The 17,832-nt window shown below is 36.7% G+C and overlaps 1 protein-coding gene and 1 long non-coding RNA gene across 5 annotated transcripts in view; one reads left to right on the forward strand and one right to left on the reverse strand.

Moving 5' to 3' along the window:
• PTPRN2 (protein tyrosine phosphatase receptor type N2) overlaps positions 1–17,832 on the reverse strand; it is a 659,325-nt gene that overhangs the window by 331,973 nt on the left and 309,520 nt on the right. The window lies entirely within an intron of this gene.
• On the forward strand, positions 1,267–15,598 carry LOC116439580. Its single transcript, XR_004238200.1, has 3 exons — positions 1,267–1,514; positions 4,916–4,993; positions 6,436–15,598. It is a non-coding gene; the product is annotated as an uncharacterized LOC116439580 (long non-coding RNA).

Here is a 17,832-nt window from a genome sequence, read left to right on the forward strand (position 1 = left end):
GGTTTCTAGACCTTCCAAGAGGAAAAAATAACTTAATTTCTTGCCCATGATTCCTGCACCAACAAAGGTGATCTCCCCTCCCCTTCCTTCACCCCACTTTATAGATGTAGGTACAGCAGTTCCACTATGTATATTACATGCATTATCTCCAGAGATAACACGATCACATTGTCATGCAAACATGCAAATCTCCCCTTCTAGTTGCCATGGTTTCAAACTGAAACGCTGACATCCTTTTATCATGGCCCAGCATAACTTACTGTAAAAAGAAAAAAGGCAGCAAGGCAGCACCTACAGGCCCAGCCTGCATTACACCAGAGGAATTCAGATAGCTCTAACCCACCTACTATTTAGAGGAATAAATCCTAGGTATATTTTTTTAAATTCCTCTAGAACTTCTGATGCTGCATCAGTTAATTAAAACATTTTTACATGAACTGGCTCACATCGCCTCTAATTTAAAACTAAATGAAAGGAATGAACGTCAGGTTCCCAGCCACAATACAATACCATTGGGAATGTGCAGCCTTCCAGTTTTAGCACTCAGAAAATACAGCATTAATGTGGTCAGAGCAGATTTACGCTAAAAAGGAAATTAAAAAAAAGTTTTACAAGTCTGTTCATGGATGGCTTTTACAAAGGCTTAGGAATGGAATACCACAGAAGAGGTGAAGTCCAAGGAGGGGCAGCACAAAATTCTGTGTCGCCCTGCTTGAGGTGTTCCTGTAAGCCACATGTATGAGCCAGAAACAGCACTCTGAGGTTGACTGCTCTAACTTGTGCCAGCCCTGTAAGAATGGTTGGAGAGATGTGAACACATCTGTCAGAAACAATATGAAGACCTCAAATTTCCTGTATAAAATTAGCCAGCAGCTGCTAAAAGTGTTGTGTCTATTAGCAAAAAAAATGTTCAAAAGAAGAAAGTAACAACTGCCTCATGTCTCACCAACCTGCATTTCACTGCTGAACAGCTCATTAATTGATTAATTAGATTAATTTATTAATCTAACTTGTGATGCCTTTATGAGAAGGTTAAATTTCCAAAGACCTCTGCAAGAGAATGGAGAGACAGAACCTCCTACACAGGGTGAGTCAGAGCTGCATCTTAACTTGGATGCTCTGAATTGTCCTCTGGGGAATCTTCCTTCAGCCTGAGATCTGTATAAGGCGATTGTACTTCTAATTTAGCCAGAGGAACTACTTGGCCTGAATTCTGGGGTCATCAACACCTTCCCAAAAGCTCACTAATCCATGTCTTGCCAGGAACCAACATACAAAATCAGCCAACAGAGAACTAAAATATGAAGGCCAGGTCAGACAAGACAAACTTGTTTGTGGTAAACTTCAAGAATGAAACCTGAGAGCCCTGGTTGTCCCCTTCTCAGAAAAAGGGAGCCTGGACTTTATCTTCTGAATTAGTGAGCACGGAGGAGCTGTTGTTACTTGCATGGATGTGACTGTGGAGGGATGATGCCTTGTTCCTGCTGTCTGTCCCAGAGCAATGTTTTCTACAGGTATGCGCCTCGAACTCCTAAAGTGTAGGAGTTGCTGTTTGTTTGTATTTCACCCAAGATAAGAAAAAATAATATCAGCCAGGTGAAAGTCAATAAACCCCATATGTTCTAGATTTAAAAACAGAAAGTAAGCTAAGATTTAAAGTATTTGCTACACAAGAATGTTTACTGTTATCTTCTCTCCCCAAAATTAGTATTTATCGTATTTAATTAAACTCTCCTTTACTTCCATGTATACTCCACTTCAAGCCTGAATACTAAATATTACTAGTAATTATGGCTAGTACACTGATTCATGCAAACACAAGTCACATATCTCTAGAGTTTAGAAAGGTAGTCAGTTTTCATGATGGGAAGTCCCAAGACATGAGCTCTTGCCCTCCAGATTTCATGGAAGTTTCCTGTGTGTTTTGTGACTTCTTTCAGTAAGTTAAAATAGAATGTATCTTCACACCACTTTGAAGCCTCTGTAGCTTATCTGCAGTAGCTTTAAGGTAACCTTTCCACTGCCTGTGGCACCCTCATGTCAGTGCCAAAGAATGTTTGTTGCTGTTGTTTTATTTTGTGATTTTCAGAGAAATGTGGTCTCTTTGTTCACCATTCAGACCACAGAGCATAGTCCAGAAGTGAGTATTCCACCAGTTATTTCACAACAAACAATTTTCTTCCAGTGTAAGAGGGCCTCCAGAGGTCTTTCTATACTTTTAAAATTAGGAAAGATACTAGAAAAAAATGCTTTTCTATCCATACTCTCTCATTCATAGCTAGCTGTACACCTCAAACAAGAATTTTGACACTTTAAAAACAGCCTATATCTAGTGCTAATCTTAACAAAATCTATAACATAACATAATCTGTAGCTCAGAAAGTTATAAATCTATTACAAATATAATTATTATTTTCAAATAAAATTGCATCAATTAATATTCATGGGTGTGAAATCACAGAACCCCGGCTACACCGTGGGGCTTTCTATTACTCCCTTTGACTAGCATCCAGTTGGTTTCAGTTGTCATCTCTCTCCTCTGTAAATGCCTTGGTTGATAGTCAGATTAAACCAAACACTTCATGGGGCCCAAAATAAATTCTGATTTATGGAGGCTGAGCCTGGTGCATTCAAGAAGCCTCATCATACTTTTAAAGAAGAGTTAATGAAATTTTCACACTCAGGAAACACACATGTAAAACCCATATATCCAAATACTAATTTATTCTACTTTTACTTCAACATATGATACTTTCCCTGGGGAAAGAAAAAAAAAAAGGTAGCATATGATTTGTCTTAAGTAGGAAAAGCAGCATAATTTTAATGTCTATTTTTGTATTAAGTCTCCTAAGACAAATGTTCTGCCCCATCTGCCAGCATAAACTGAAAGGCTCCAAAGTCCCTTCCTCTCCATTTCTCACTGATGTTTATCCTCCTATGTGTTCTCTGCACCTACTCTTTCCCTGCAAATTGTGCAGGTCCGATGATTTGGAAATATGTAACTGCCTTGTGGCTACTTTGTTTGAAGTAGCTTTGACATTCTCTGTAACATCTTAGTCTTTGAAATCAATGGAGGAAAAAATATCTTAGAGGAGACTTTATTACCATTGTTACTTCATTGATTTCAGATAAATTCAAGTAGAAATAAATCTGGACCAAGCATCCAAGACAGCACTATTCTGTTCGGAGCACTTAAGAATGTAGTAATTAGTCTAAATTGTTATTATGATATCAAGCTGCAAATGCAAACATCCCTTAAATACACACACCCAAAAGCAGGAAGAATACTGAAAGTCTGCCACCTGGCAAAATAAGTGATGTCATAAATAATTTGCTTAAAACCCCATCCCCAACAATGACTGATCCTAAATACTGAGGGAAGCCTATGCAGAAACGGGGCCTAGTAGAAATAATTTCCAGAACAGGGCTGCAAAATAAGTCAGGAAATTTCTGAGCCAGAGGTGGTGTTTTGCCTTGTAGCAATTAATGTCTTTTTCTTACGCTAACTTGTGCATCAGGGTTTTTTAATCAACATGAACTTTAGTGTTCAGAAAAAACTTTGGCAAGGTCTTTGCTTGATAGTGCACTGTTTGCAAAGCCCCTTCTTTCTGCTTGTAGACAGCTTGGTTGTCAATGAGGACACTGTATATACAGTGTTAGGGCTGTTTACTACATAAAACATAACAAAATTGATGGTCCTTAGTTCCTGTTCTGAAGACAGAAGAAATATTGAAACCCTGCACAATGACTCCATGCCAGTCATGGTTTTCCAGGCCTCTATCATATCTTTCCATCAGTCATATGACTTTAAGCAGACTCCTATTCTATTAAATCTTCCCTTGCACACCAGATGTTCCATACCTTTGATCTTCCTTGTCATGCCTCCCTATATCTTTTCCCATAATAATATACTTTTTGGAGGGGAGTGGAACAGAACTTCATGCATTTAGGAACTCTGGCACAGCATGGTTTTGTATGATCTTTTCTCTTTTTTCTCTCTTTCCTTCCCTAACATTGAATTTGCTTTCATTGCTGCTACTGAGCACTGAACTGGCATTTTCACAGAACTATACATTAAAAGCAGATGTTGTTCTCAAGTATTTATAGTTAGCTCACTGTCCATCACTGTATATGCAAAGTTAGGACTGAGTGGTTTTTCACCCCTAAGTATCCTATAAGGTTTATAAAAATTGAATTTATTTGCTAATTTATTGCCCAGTCACTCATATGTCCTTCTTCAGTGTTGCACAGTCAGCCCTTTTCTTGAATATCTCAAAAATCTCAACATCCTCTGCAAGTTATTCTGTCATTTTTACAGATCATTTATGAATCTGTTGAAGAGCACAAACCTCTGTGGAATTCAGCCGGCAACACCTCTGCATTGTGAAAATGGAACATTTATTCTTACCCTCATCTGCCTCTCTTTTTACTAACTATTTATCCATGTGAAGACCTCCCTATTATTCCAGAGCAACTTAGCTGCTTTGTTGAGAGATATTGCTGGAAGCCTTTGGAATTCTATAGGAGCCATGATCAATAGTATCTGCCTCCAACACAATTGTTACTGAATTCAAAGGCCTGAAGCTGGGAGGCAGGACTTCCCTTTTCAAAAGCTGAGCCATTTCTAATGTGCCATACACACCCACATGTACACTGATTTAATATTTGGAACAATTTATACTAATTTATCAAATACAGATATTTAGTTTAGTGATTTGTCATTTCTGTCAATCTTCTCTGTGACCTTTTCTACAAACTATTTTTATATTTACTATGTTCCAGGCTGTAAGGACGAGGCTTTCCCATGACACCTACTGACTCAGCTATTTCATTCTGGAGAGTTTGAATTATTTTGAGCAACTATAATCTGGCAATGATGATCTATTATTCTTAATTTTGTCTATTTGTTCCATAGATTCAATTTCAGACATTGTCTGATGAGTTTCCCATAAAGAAGAATTCTTTTCTAGAATCCTTGCGAAATACTTAAATAGTGAGTATAGCCTTATCAAAATGACTTTTTTTTTCATTTTTCCTGGAGCTATTTGATCCTATGGACTCTGTGAAAGGCTTCCTGTCCCCAATGGGTTTGAAAATGATTTAGTATTGGTTTCTAAGAATTTTCAAGTTGTGTGCTTGATCTTTTTTGCCTGCTTTACTACATTTTTTACTTGTCATTACCATCCTTTCTAATTTTTCTCCTGAACGTACCTCAGATTTCTTGAGTTATCTTCAATTAACTTCCATTTTCATTCTGTTTTACCATGTTGTCTGGATTTTGTCTTCTTGAAGTATTTTTACTACATAGTAAGAATTTTGCTGGAGTTCCTAATATGTCTTTAAATAATCTCCATAGAACTGGAACCAATCTAATATTTTTCACAGCACCTTTTGCATATTTTTAGCTATATTTATATATATATATATATATACTATTTCTACTTAATGCTTAATGGGTTTTCTTTTTCTGAAATAGCAGATTTTTTTTTTTTTTTTTTTTTTTTTTTTTTTTTTGCATTTGCTGGCATGTTGAATCTGAGTAAACCATGGTTTCTCTTACAGAGCAGTTCATTGAGAGAAACATTATCAATCAAGCCTTTCACCAGTGCTCAGGACCAAGCTGAATTGCTCACAGATTCTCTGCCTACTTCCATCAAACAGTCATTAATGGGGTCAAAAACACAGATGTGGCAATTACTCCGGACAGGACAGAGCATTTATAATCTCATTCAGTAAATCACTGTATTCATTGTAATTCTATCGTATTCCCCCTATTATATTTCTTATTTTATTTCTTGTTTATGTATTTTAATTTTTATTTTTATTCTGTCTCCTAGATTCATTTTCATACATAGAACTGGTATTTCAGTCGTAACTCACTGACCAGCCATTTCATGATGTGCTGCAGATTTGATTATCAGCTTCCTTTAACGTAAAAACTTCAAACTAGAACTCCACAAAACTCAAAAAGGGTTGAACCGTCCTTTGCACATTTGGCATACTAGAATCTTAGAATAATGGAATTCTTTTAACTAGATTGATGCCTTAGGTTTTAACTTTTATATTTTTCAAATCTGGTACTGCCTGGTGTGTAACTCTGAAGTTTCATGCGGCCTGTTAACTACTGTTCTCTCATGTTGGTTAGACATAACAAACCTCTCTAGGTTTGCTCTTCAAGGACATCAGGCCCCAAAATGTGTAAACTAAAGCCTCTAAAGGGGGGGCAAACTTGAGGTAATTACATCATTAATTGAGGGTATACTGGAGAATTAACCCTGATATGCAAATGGACCAAACTTATAAAAGTGTGAAGAACCTGTGACCCAGGGTCCATCTTGGGTGTAGCCTTTTGACTGCCCGGGGTGTACCTTTGAAGGCCCTTCAAATCAATACCTACTTTTATTCTCTTGTTCTTGTATACCCTCTGTGTTTTAGGTGGCCACCTCAAGGCATCAAGATCACACTGCTCAGGGCCTCATCCAGCTCGGCCTTGAACACCTCCAGGCAAGAGGCATCCACAACTTCTCTGAGCAACCTGTGCCAGTATCTCATCAACCACACAGTAAAGAATTTCTTCCTAATATCTAATCTAAACCTTCCCTCTCTCAGTTTAAAATCCTTGTCCTATCACTATACGCCTGTATAAAAAGTTCCTGTCCCTCATTTTTATTAGCTCCCTTAAGGTACTGAAAGGCTGCAATGAAATGTCCCCAACACCTTCTCTTCTCCAGGCAGAACAACCCCAGCTCTCTCAGCCTGTCTCCCTAGGAGATGTGCTCCAGCCCTCCGATCATGCCAATGATCATTGCCATTTATCTAGACACAATCCACCAATAGAAACATTTTAAATACTATTTACAGTTCAGAAAACTATAGCATGACACAGAGATTTTAATAAGATTTCAGTCAGGCAACAAATATGCAGAAGCTGAAGCAGGGGTGTTGAATTTAAAAGAAGCCTGAGCAATTTTGTGCTATTACCATGCTGTGGAAATCTCAGTAAGATTCAAATGGTAAAATATATTTTCCATACATTATACATGCACACACAATGTGCAATTTTCCAAAACTTGAGCATCCACACTTTTCAAGGGAAAAAAAATGCACACATGTTCTGGCTTTACCTATGGTGAAGCAGATCCAGACTATTCACCACAATATATTAAATCGTGCAGCAAACCTTCCCCGCACTTTGTGGCATGCAGAGGAAGTGCTTCCTTTCCTGCCACCTAAGGCTGACACACAGCATTCAGGGGCACCACACAGACTCCTGTGAGTAAAGAAATGTAACTATTTACTAATGCTGTTCTCAGATGGTGAGGAAGAGGAAATAAAAGCCAATTACTGGGGATATTAAGCATCTGGGCAATGAGAGGTATGTTTTTCATCATCCTATGTTACAGTTTCTGCTTCAGAACTCCTCTCCTCTGTGGACTGCACAGTTCTTTGCAAACTTTATTACGGCTCAGAAAACCTTCTCTCTATGTTAGGCCTTCTGTTATTTTTCCACCTAAGATATAGGGGACTTTTCTAAGGTCACACAAATGACACTGGTTAAATTAAAGGTGTTGGTGGCAAACTGATTGAGTTTAATAGGTGGAAGACTGCGGCAACCACCAAACATTTACTGTCTTCTCAGCTTCTCTGTCCTCAGCCAAAAAGCAAAGGGAGCTACTGCAAACAAAATAATAGTGTCTACAGCAAAATCCACATCAGCTTAACTAGGTAACTTTTGAAATACCTCATCTTAATGATTTCAACCAATTACTTCTTTATTTTCTATTTCAAATAGTCTGTTACTTTCCTGACACATGTATTGGTAAAGAGTAAATTAAGGCAACAGCTATAAAATTAAAATTATATATGATCAGCACAACATATTAGTGTTATTACCAGCACTGGAGTTCTCCAAACCAATAAAGCATAAATGTACCAACCCTCTTCCTCCTATCTTAGCAGTATACAAGGAAAAGCTCTTCCTAACACCTCTCTAATTATAACTGGGTCATTAATACAAAGGCTGCATACGCATTCACCTGAACTGTATATATATTAAAGTCTGATCCAACATGCACATAAACAAATTACTTACCATAATGAATTTAAGACTGAATGTGGGAGGAACTACAAGTACATTCAAATGTTTGGTAGTTAAGACACCCAACAGTAAAGAAAAAGCATTCCATTCTCCAAGAGTGTCTATATATTGTTATGCTACATCATCACTGAAAGGTACAAATCCAGTACACACAATAATCAAATTTCTGGATCCTTTCCTGTTCCACTTGGACAGCCCCAACCACAAGGCCAGTGTCTGACTGTGTCAGGTTGGGCACTTCTGGAGCCAGTGCTGCTCAGCTCCCACATGTGTGGGGCAGGTTTTACAGCAAGGACAGAAAAGACGGTTTCCCTTCCCCTTTTTGCACCTGTAAATGCCCAGTAGTCTGCTCTCCAGAGTCAACTTCAAGGCTAGGAAACTGTGGTTTCCAGTCTCCCCGAAGTGTGATACGTGTAGACTCTTGAGGAACTCACCTCTTGAGGAAGAATCATCATGTTTTCTTCCACTTATCCTCAGAAAGAGCTCTGTTCCCAGGATTCTCAGTAAACCTAATTTTCAGCTCCATCCAGGTAGGTAAACTCTACTGAGGTAAGAAAAACTGACATAGCTTGTTTATTCATTTTCCCCCACTGGCTAGCACTGGTGGCTTCCAGCTCATTATTTAAAAGTTTTGCATAATTTTCACTGCTTCCCTACTCTTGGACTAAATTCAGATAAAAGGCTTCCGTCTCCTTCCAAGGTAAATTTCTTAATTTGGAGATTTTGTGGCCTTACCTAGGTCTGTAATTGTCTGTTTCTTGTGCAGTCAAATCTAAGTAAAATATTAGAAACTAAGATTATTTTCAGCAAAGGCCAGAAATGAGTAGTTGAATCAGTCAAGGAATTGAAGTGTGCTAAACTTATTCGTATGTTGTGTTATGCTAGAAATCACGTAAGTATTATGATCCACAAAAGAGAAATTAGAATGAGAAAGAGTCTGATGTAATTACCAAAGAATAGATCCGGAGGCACATTTTTTAAAAATTTGATAAAGACTATCAGCTTTAAAACTTTAATTACCAGGGAAATTCAGGTACATGAACAGAAGAGGAATGGAAGAGTATTGTAGGCTTATACATGTGGATATGTAGTAGCTGGTTTACACTGGCACAGCTTGCTTTTGCTTGAAAGTGAGCCACTGGCACCCGAAAAAGTCAGAGCTGCTTATAAAAATATATATTAAAAAAACCGATATTCAAAATGCTTGAGCAAATCCCTAGGGCAGACAGAGCTAAAGTCTAAATGTCAGTGCTCTTTTGGAGACAAGATCAACCTATAACCTTATCAGAACACAAATTATGTCAGTGAACAACATCCAAAACCTGCAGAGGCATTTGAGAGATTTTTGGCATTCTAATTTATGGATTTCAGTTGTTGTTTCCTAACTTTCAGGCTGCTCAGAAAAAGACAGTTTTTTCTTTAGTTCATTTTTTTTTAATTGGTTACAAAAGTCCTGGAAATCTATCACATTTATCCTTGTGCATTTTGATGATGCATAATACTGATTAGGAAGTGTCTCAGCTGGTAATAAGCTCCCTTCATAATTTTTTTTTTTTCAAATGCTGTTTTTATGCAGTTCATACAGGAATCCAATTAGCATATCATTGTGACTGATTAAATATGCCTCATGTAAATTTACATGTCAAAATACATACTGTACTTAAACAAACAGACAAGGATGCCAGTCTTCTGTAAACAGCTTTGCATTCATAAGCTAACTCAGGAACACAAAAGCTTATATTTAAATTCTCAATGACTACCTGAATAGAGTGAAAGGGAGATAGAAAGGTAATGTTACTCATGCATGAAGTGAGAGAATGAATATAGACATTTGTTTCTCTTTGTCTCTGAAGAAAACTATTGACAAGAGATTCCCCATCTGCATATGAGGCTGTCACGTCAGATTAGCTCATCAGGTAATGGAAATTTGGCCTCTGATCCAGAAAAGGTCCCTATGCACTAAGAATCAAGACTGTTTCAAAGAGATTGTATTATCTTAGACAGCAGGATTAAATTAATATGGGAATGACTTCTACTGGAGGAAATTTTTTGTTAAACGTGTTAATGTTTATTATGCAGAGCATCCACTTCTCATAAGTGATCTTTCTTGACATTTATTCATTACTTTTTGACCTTCCCTGCAACTGAAAAACAAACAAGTAAGTGGACCCCCTCCGAAGCATGGAGCCAAGACCTCTAAAGATGCATTCATGCTAGTACAACCTACGAAACAGTGGAAGAAACTATGCTGTTGTCAGATATGATCCCCCAAAAGTGGAAAAATTCTTGGGGTCATTCAATAAGGACTGAACTCACAGGTGGATGTTGTAGCTACTCTCCTTAACCAGCAAAGAGAAGAATTCAGTTTCAATTCTTTTCTCAATGAATAGTTCACTAATTTACATTAAATATGTGACAAAAGGAAGAACTTGGAGATGATTCAGATGACTCATCAGACTGCTACAGTGCAGTGTTCCCTTTGCTCTCCCGTGCTTCAGGTCAGTGAATGTTCAACTATTCCATGCAAAGCCTAACAGCTGCTGCAGGAAGGGTTGAAAATCTCCTCCCAGGACTTTACTAGCATTGTGATTAAAGGTATAGGTTCAAACCTGCAAAGGCACAGCAAAACAGTCAATTCATATATTCATCCTGACCAAGTGCATTTCTGATAACAGACTGAGATTTCATCCATAGAAATGAATCAGGAAGAACTGATTATGTAGATTTGCATCGTTGTTTGTAGTACAGCCCAGAGGGAATAAACACACCAGGAAGAGTATCAAGTAGTTGTAGAGCAAAGGTATGTGTGTATGACTAGATATATTCAACAAACAATTCAAGTGGAAGTCCAGTGTTTTTGATGGAAATCAGATGAGGCTACCACTGAGCATGGCAGGAAAAAAAAGGCCACCTTAGCCCTGACTTTAATGATGTCTCACATGTAAATAAAATGTGGTTAATTTGATCCCTCTATCTCCTTCTGATTTCACACAAACCAGAACAGGGAAGGGAAGAACAAAGCATAGCACGGAGATATTTTCTGCACAGCAAAGGTGTGTCTCCTAAGGGTGAGATAATCTATCCAACTGCATGTACTTATTACTTCATCTTATGTGTATTGTAGCACAGAGAGATGAACTACATAAATCACATGAGAGTCTGAAATAAGAAATGTAATTGAGAGGCATTTCAAAATAAATGTAGGAGGTTGAAATAGTGAAATAATAGAAATATCTGGACAATAAAATGACATCTTGATATTGAAATTACAAAAAGCACAGGTCTCATACAGTACAAAATAATTTATATGTGTCTGTGGTTGTTATTGATTCCATATACTGTTTCTGTTACTTTATTTAATATATACTTTAAAATTAGAACAGATTTCTGCATTTTCCAGTATCTAAAATCAGCAATTTAGAAAGTTTCTTTGACATATTTAATATTGAAATAATTAAATTCTGTTTATTTTTTAACCCAAATGTGCTAAAATGTTTTTAACAATTTTCAATCTATATCACAAGCTTCAGTCTATACTAAAAAGAATCTGAATTGTGAATCTACTAAAACAAGTTGAAAACAGAAATTGTTTAGCTCTAACCGCTGTAGAAGGGATAATGTTATAACACTAATAGTAATAAGTGAAGTAAAATTTTCAAATACTACGGCAAGAAGAAAACTGTTATTTTAGTAGACTCAAATCAGCTACTTATCCATTTATTTCATCTTTGCTGGAAACCAGGTACAGATGCTTAATAAAAGTACAAACCATTATTACTGGAAAATCACAGGGAAAAAAAATCACCTGAAGAAAACTTTTTGCTTTTTTAACTTCCTAAAATTTAAGGATATTCCTTTATGAAACTTCATCACTATTTAATATCAAGCAACTATCAATGTTTTCATTATTGACAGAAAGCCATAAATGAGCTCTTATTGAGATAATTATTTTCATTCTCTCAGCCTTGTTTAACTTGCAATCTGAAATGTGTCTCTCACAGTTTGTGCAGAAAAGTCAAGGAACGCTAATACACATAATAAACACTTAATAAACACTTAATAAACATAGCCAGCATTTTTGGTGCTTATAACTGAGAAGCATTAAAGTGCCAGGGCATCAGATTCAGAGGAAGGTATGGGTGGAATTCAGTTCTGAAATTAAGACATCTAAACCTAAATGTCTGCAGAGACATGCTGATATATCAGCTGGTTGCATAAGCTCCCAATGTAGTTAATAAAGGCCAGAAAAATGATGGAATATATCAGTAAATATCCTTAATAAAAATAGATTTTGTTTTTGTTTATTGAGGGAAAAATTCCACTATTACGTATACATGCTGTGAAAAAGAAGCATAAAAAGACAATTTTCTAGAGGGGTTTACTCTTTCACAATAGTGTGCAATTGCACAACATATGGATAAAAGATATGTCATTTCAGTTTATCTACAATCATGATTTAGCTTACTGTCTGTAAAAGAGAAATTTAAAAAAAACCCACTTCATTGGAGAAAAACATCTTTCACTTGTTAATAAAGCTGTATAAGTTGTATAAGATTTAACTCAGTGCCATAAGAGTCATACTATGTACTTTTCAGAGAACGTATAAATTTTTCAGCTGGTGACTTTCAGACTCCATTTGCCTGTAATAGGGAGATGATTCAGTCACAATTCAACCAACAATGCATGTAATATTGTCTCTATTAAACGTGAGAAAAAGCACAAGAAAATACTAAAAAATTGAAAATCACATTGAGTAAAAGCAACAAATATCACATCTGCAATTTAGTAGCATATGGCTTTTTCCTTATTTTTAAAGGCAATGACATTTAAAGCTGCTAATTAAGATATGTCAAAAATGGGATTCCTTGAAATTTTTATTCACAACACAACTAAAATTTAGATTATTCTTAAAATAATGAAAAATATTGTTTAATAACACAGTAGATATTTTAGGAAGTGGCACAAATACAAAGGACAAGATGTTGCATACTCGATGAGGCTGATGGCCTAAGTTTAACAGCTGATAGAATTACACTGAAATATTTGCTCTCTTCAAGTAGAACATCACTTTCCCTCACTCTCCAAATTTAATTTTGTTGTGTTTTGGGGTTGTTTTTAAACCAAGCACAAACCAGAAGGTCTCACAGAAGGTCTGCTAACCTCCAAAGATTTCCCTAATAGAGGCTGATCTAGACACACTCCACCAACAGGTTTGCAATGATGGAAGAATAGTTTTCCTTGGTAGCCTGCTTTGTACCCAAATTTTCTTCAATATCCAGAAAAGGGGATAGATAAACCAAAGTTTCTCCTAAAAGGACAAACAAACACAATGGGAAGGCCCTGGCGTGATGACGAGCAGAGACTTAAGTTACAGTCTAATTAATCCCTGAAGGGATCTCCTTGCCTTTATTGCTATAAATACTGTCAGGAAATAAAAAAGTAAGGATTATTTATCTTTTAAAATCACAAGAGCCTTTTCCAAGAGTCAGGAGCAAGTTGAGAGGAGAATTTTAGAATGTATGCATTTTTGATTTCAAGTTTCACTGTTGTGTTTTGTTCTTGTCAGCAATTTAGACAGAGATTTGCTTATACATATGCAGTTTGTGCAGCAAACAGCATTATTTATCTGTATCAGATAATTTTGTAGAATCAGATGCTCCTAGAAGAACACTCAGAGATGCTCCAGGCCACAATAATGCAAAGCACTTCTCCAGATGTGGAAGGAAAACAGGTTGGGGGAGAAAGGTAAGAATAAGTGACAGTTTGTACCAAACCAAGGTAGCTTTAAAAGATATCGATTTAAATATCAGTTGCAACCTACCAGAAAACATCTTTCAAAAAGACCTGCTGTTTCCACACACTGATGTGCAAACTGGTGACATTACGTCCGTCCATCACAAACCTCACTTGCCAAAAAAATGGCAGCCTGCTTGGAGAGGAGTCAAAGCCAACAACTGCTGCAGAACTGAAACTGCTACAGTCATTTCTGTAAGAGGGTTATTAAGTGCACTACGTAATTTTTTTAAAGTGAATGGAGTTTGCTCTTAGCAGAAGCTAGATGTGTACTGAAGTAGAATAAACCATTTGAAAATTCCTTCTAAAAGCCACCAGCAACAAAATATTGCCCTTTGCCCTTTTCCCCCACTTATTTATTCTGTTGCCTAAAGACAGCTACACATGCCCTTTGAGGTGACCCAAGCATCTATGATATCAGTTTGGGGTGGGCAGAGGTGACTGAGGGCCATGAGAAAACACCACTTCTCTGAAAGAGCTTCTGGCAGCCAAAGACTGAAGCTCAGTGCCCAAACTGCTACCAGACCACATCGGGTTTAGTGAGGTACAACCTGTCCTTTTTGCATAAGAGGAGGTGAAAATACCTTGCTCCAAACAATGCTGCCCTTCCTTGGCAGCAGATTTCCATGCCCATATTAATTCTGAAATGTGCTCTAAGGGTGCTTGAAAGAGATCTGAGGGATTTACTTTCACTGGAAGATGTTGTTTAGTTCGAAATCTAAGCAAGATTTCTGTTGTAGTTATGGAGAATAACAGGATCCCCAGGGGGATGATATATACTTGACCTGTCTTAGACACCAATCATAAGTGTGATAGACATGTATGAGATAGATGAGATATAGGAGTTCCAGATGAGACAGACACCTCTCATGGGATGAAATGTATTACCCTCTGGAAGCACTTATTACACTGCACTGATTGTAACAGGAGCCAAGGTTGACTGGCTTATACTTAAAGCAGCTGAAACGAAAGACACCTGAGTTAGAGGAGACAAAATCACTCTTACATTTAAATTTGATTACAAAGAATTGAGTTAGCTGACACCATACTGACCATGACTGATTGGTCCATGCTCAGAAGGACAAGTCCAATTCAACACTGAGCTGCAAGGCAGCCACTGTAATTAGTTGGCACGATGCTAAACACACTTGTTTTTTTTCAAGGCATTCAGTCAACTCATTTTTAACGGGAGCAGAATCATTTACCAGTCAAAGGATGCAGTCGTAGAAATATGGCACAGTTAAGAATGATGCACCTGAGATATGTATGGAAAAAAACATCACCATTCTATTCTGAACGCTTCAAAATATACAATGGCAATGAAGAGAAAATATTAATTCCCATTTTAAAATAGGAAATTACATATGTTCTGATGAACCTATGAATTAGTTTGAAATAAAAATTAGAATTCTGCATTGCTAAACTGAAAGCTTTTTTTAAAAAGCAGAAGTGTATGAATGAAAAAAATCAACACATTCTGCCAAGGTAAACTGACATAATTTGAAAGTGTTTTCTTTAAAATAAAATGTGAAATTAGCCTGTATACTGTCGTAAGTTGTGTGAAGCCATCTTGATTTAAACCACCAACATTTATGTTGCCATAAGGACAGACAAGGGAGTTTATGCATGTATTGAAACTTTTAAGTTCCAGTACCACTTATACATATGAAGATATTTATGTAAAGTAACAGGCATATAATTATAAAGAGAAACAAGTGACAGCAATAATGCATGAATGGTATTTTATATTTTGCTAAAGATGACTAATGAACTGAATTTCTATGGAAATATAGTGTGCCTGACATTCTCATACCTACCCATTGAGTTCATAATGATTACTGCTATTACAATGAATACAAAACTAATGAATAATAAATTAAATCCTCACACTAAATTGATATTAGGAGCCTCTTTAAGTCATTTTTTGTAACAGTCAAGTCACAATCCATAACCTTCTGAGAATAACAAGTTATGGATTTAATTACAGATAAAAAGAAATATCTTCTATTAAAATGTGGGAAATTATGCCCTAAAAAATTAAAAATGGAGCAGATTTTGGAAAGCAGCAAAGAATGTTCATAAACTAAAAAAATACTAACGAAAAAGGAAATTAGAATGTCATGTTTTTACTTGTAATGTTTTCAAAAGAAACATGCCAGGGTTAGGATAAAGATGAACTAGCCAAGCAATACTTATGAAAAGTTTGACAGATTTATGACATGTAAATGTAAAGGAACTCTTTCATTTCTGTACACAAAAATCCTGTAAGAAGAATTTAGCTAACAATCAAAATAAGTGTCATGTCTAAATTTGGTAATCATCACTCAGAATTCATCAGAAAACTAAAACATTGAAGGGGATTTTTGTTCCTATAATCTTTCCAAAAATCTTCTGGTGAAAAAATAATTGTAATTTCCACAGATATACAGATATGCATTTTGAAAGTTTAAAGATCCTTGGAAATAAAACATGGAAGATATTTTAAGGGTGCACAACCTTCCTCTGTGTCCTACCACATTTAGTGTTAGAGGTTCTGTATGACAATACTTCATGAATCTGGACATCTTTCAAAATTAAAAATAACTATTTCACCATCAATTATAAACACTTTGATTTATCAAGATAAATACCAGCCTCTAAAAAGTGATTCTGAAAAAGTCACTGCAGTAGCTTAGGCTCCCCTGCACGCTGCTGGAGACCTGTGACTCCCATCTCCCTTGGCACAAGGGCAGAACCCGTCTGCGCATTTTGGAATGCGTTCAAGAACTCTTTAAGATCACCACAAATAGAAGATGCACTCAAGTGCATTTCTATTGGGTACAACAGTTCCTGAACAGAATGGTGAAGAATGGAATTTCCTTGTATAACTGAAGTTTCAGACGTGAAAGAAAGAATTCAAGAACTACACAGTACATTTAAAATCTGTGAAAAGTGATTTTGCCCTGGAGTCGGTTTTTATATGAATGGCCGTATCTGGTTCCTTTAGCCACGAATCATATCTCCAGCAGTGCTCCGAAGGAGGAGTATGGAAATCAAATACAACTGGTTTCACCTTTTTTTAAAAATACATACACCGACTTCCAGGAATTCTCTTATTAATGCGATAAAGATGTTAAAAGAATGCAGAGTATCTTTAAATATAAAGGGTATAAATGTACTATCTAACCTTAGCACGTATAAGCATCAACACAATCTCTCCCACATAATTGCCTGGGTGAGGGTAGGGCTTGACCAGCAGTAGACTTCATATTCCTGCACGGATCTACCCCAAACTCAGTTTTACCTCTCATGATACCACCGTTCATGAAACAGTGGTTTCGTGACCATGTGTGAATTGCAAGTGTTTATCCAGAATAGGGACTAGGAGCATGAAGGACGTTCACCAGTGGCACCAATGATAACCTAATAGCAATTACTAGATGCACACTAAAAGCCACATTGAAGCTTGTTCCTAGGGGTGTCAGAACTTGAAGGTATCCACGTGATAGTGAAAACATGCTGTGGACTGTCTGCTGTGTTACTGACCATTCTGTTGTAATAGTTTCTATTTCTGTTTATTCTCAGAGAAGAAATCTGAGATGTAAGATTCCATCCTTTTGGAATGAGGAGTCTTAGATGCTTACTGCCTTCTGTCTAAAGCAAAGACTTATTTAACCTGTATGGCAATATTCCACTAAGTTTGTTTAAAACTCTTGAGGGCAAGTTATAATTCATTCTTGGTACATACGCCTCTACACATAAATATCTGCCAACTAGCAGTTATGGTTGTTTGCTGCATAACAGATATCAGTATATAATGGATATTAGTTTAATAGTTTTACAGAAGACACCAAATTAGAGCTCTTAAACTCTCTGATGCTCCTTACCTACATCTAACACAGCAAGAAACCAATATAATGTGAGAGATGGATGCACTTACTCACACTGGCAAAGAGTATCAG

This window comes from Corvus moneduloides, chromosome 1, assembly GCF_009650955.1.
Source record: "Corvus moneduloides isolate bCorMon1 chromosome 1, bCorMon1.pri, whole genome shotgun sequence".
Taxonomy (NCBI): Eukaryota; Metazoa; Chordata; class Aves; order Passeriformes; family Corvidae; genus Corvus; species Corvus moneduloides.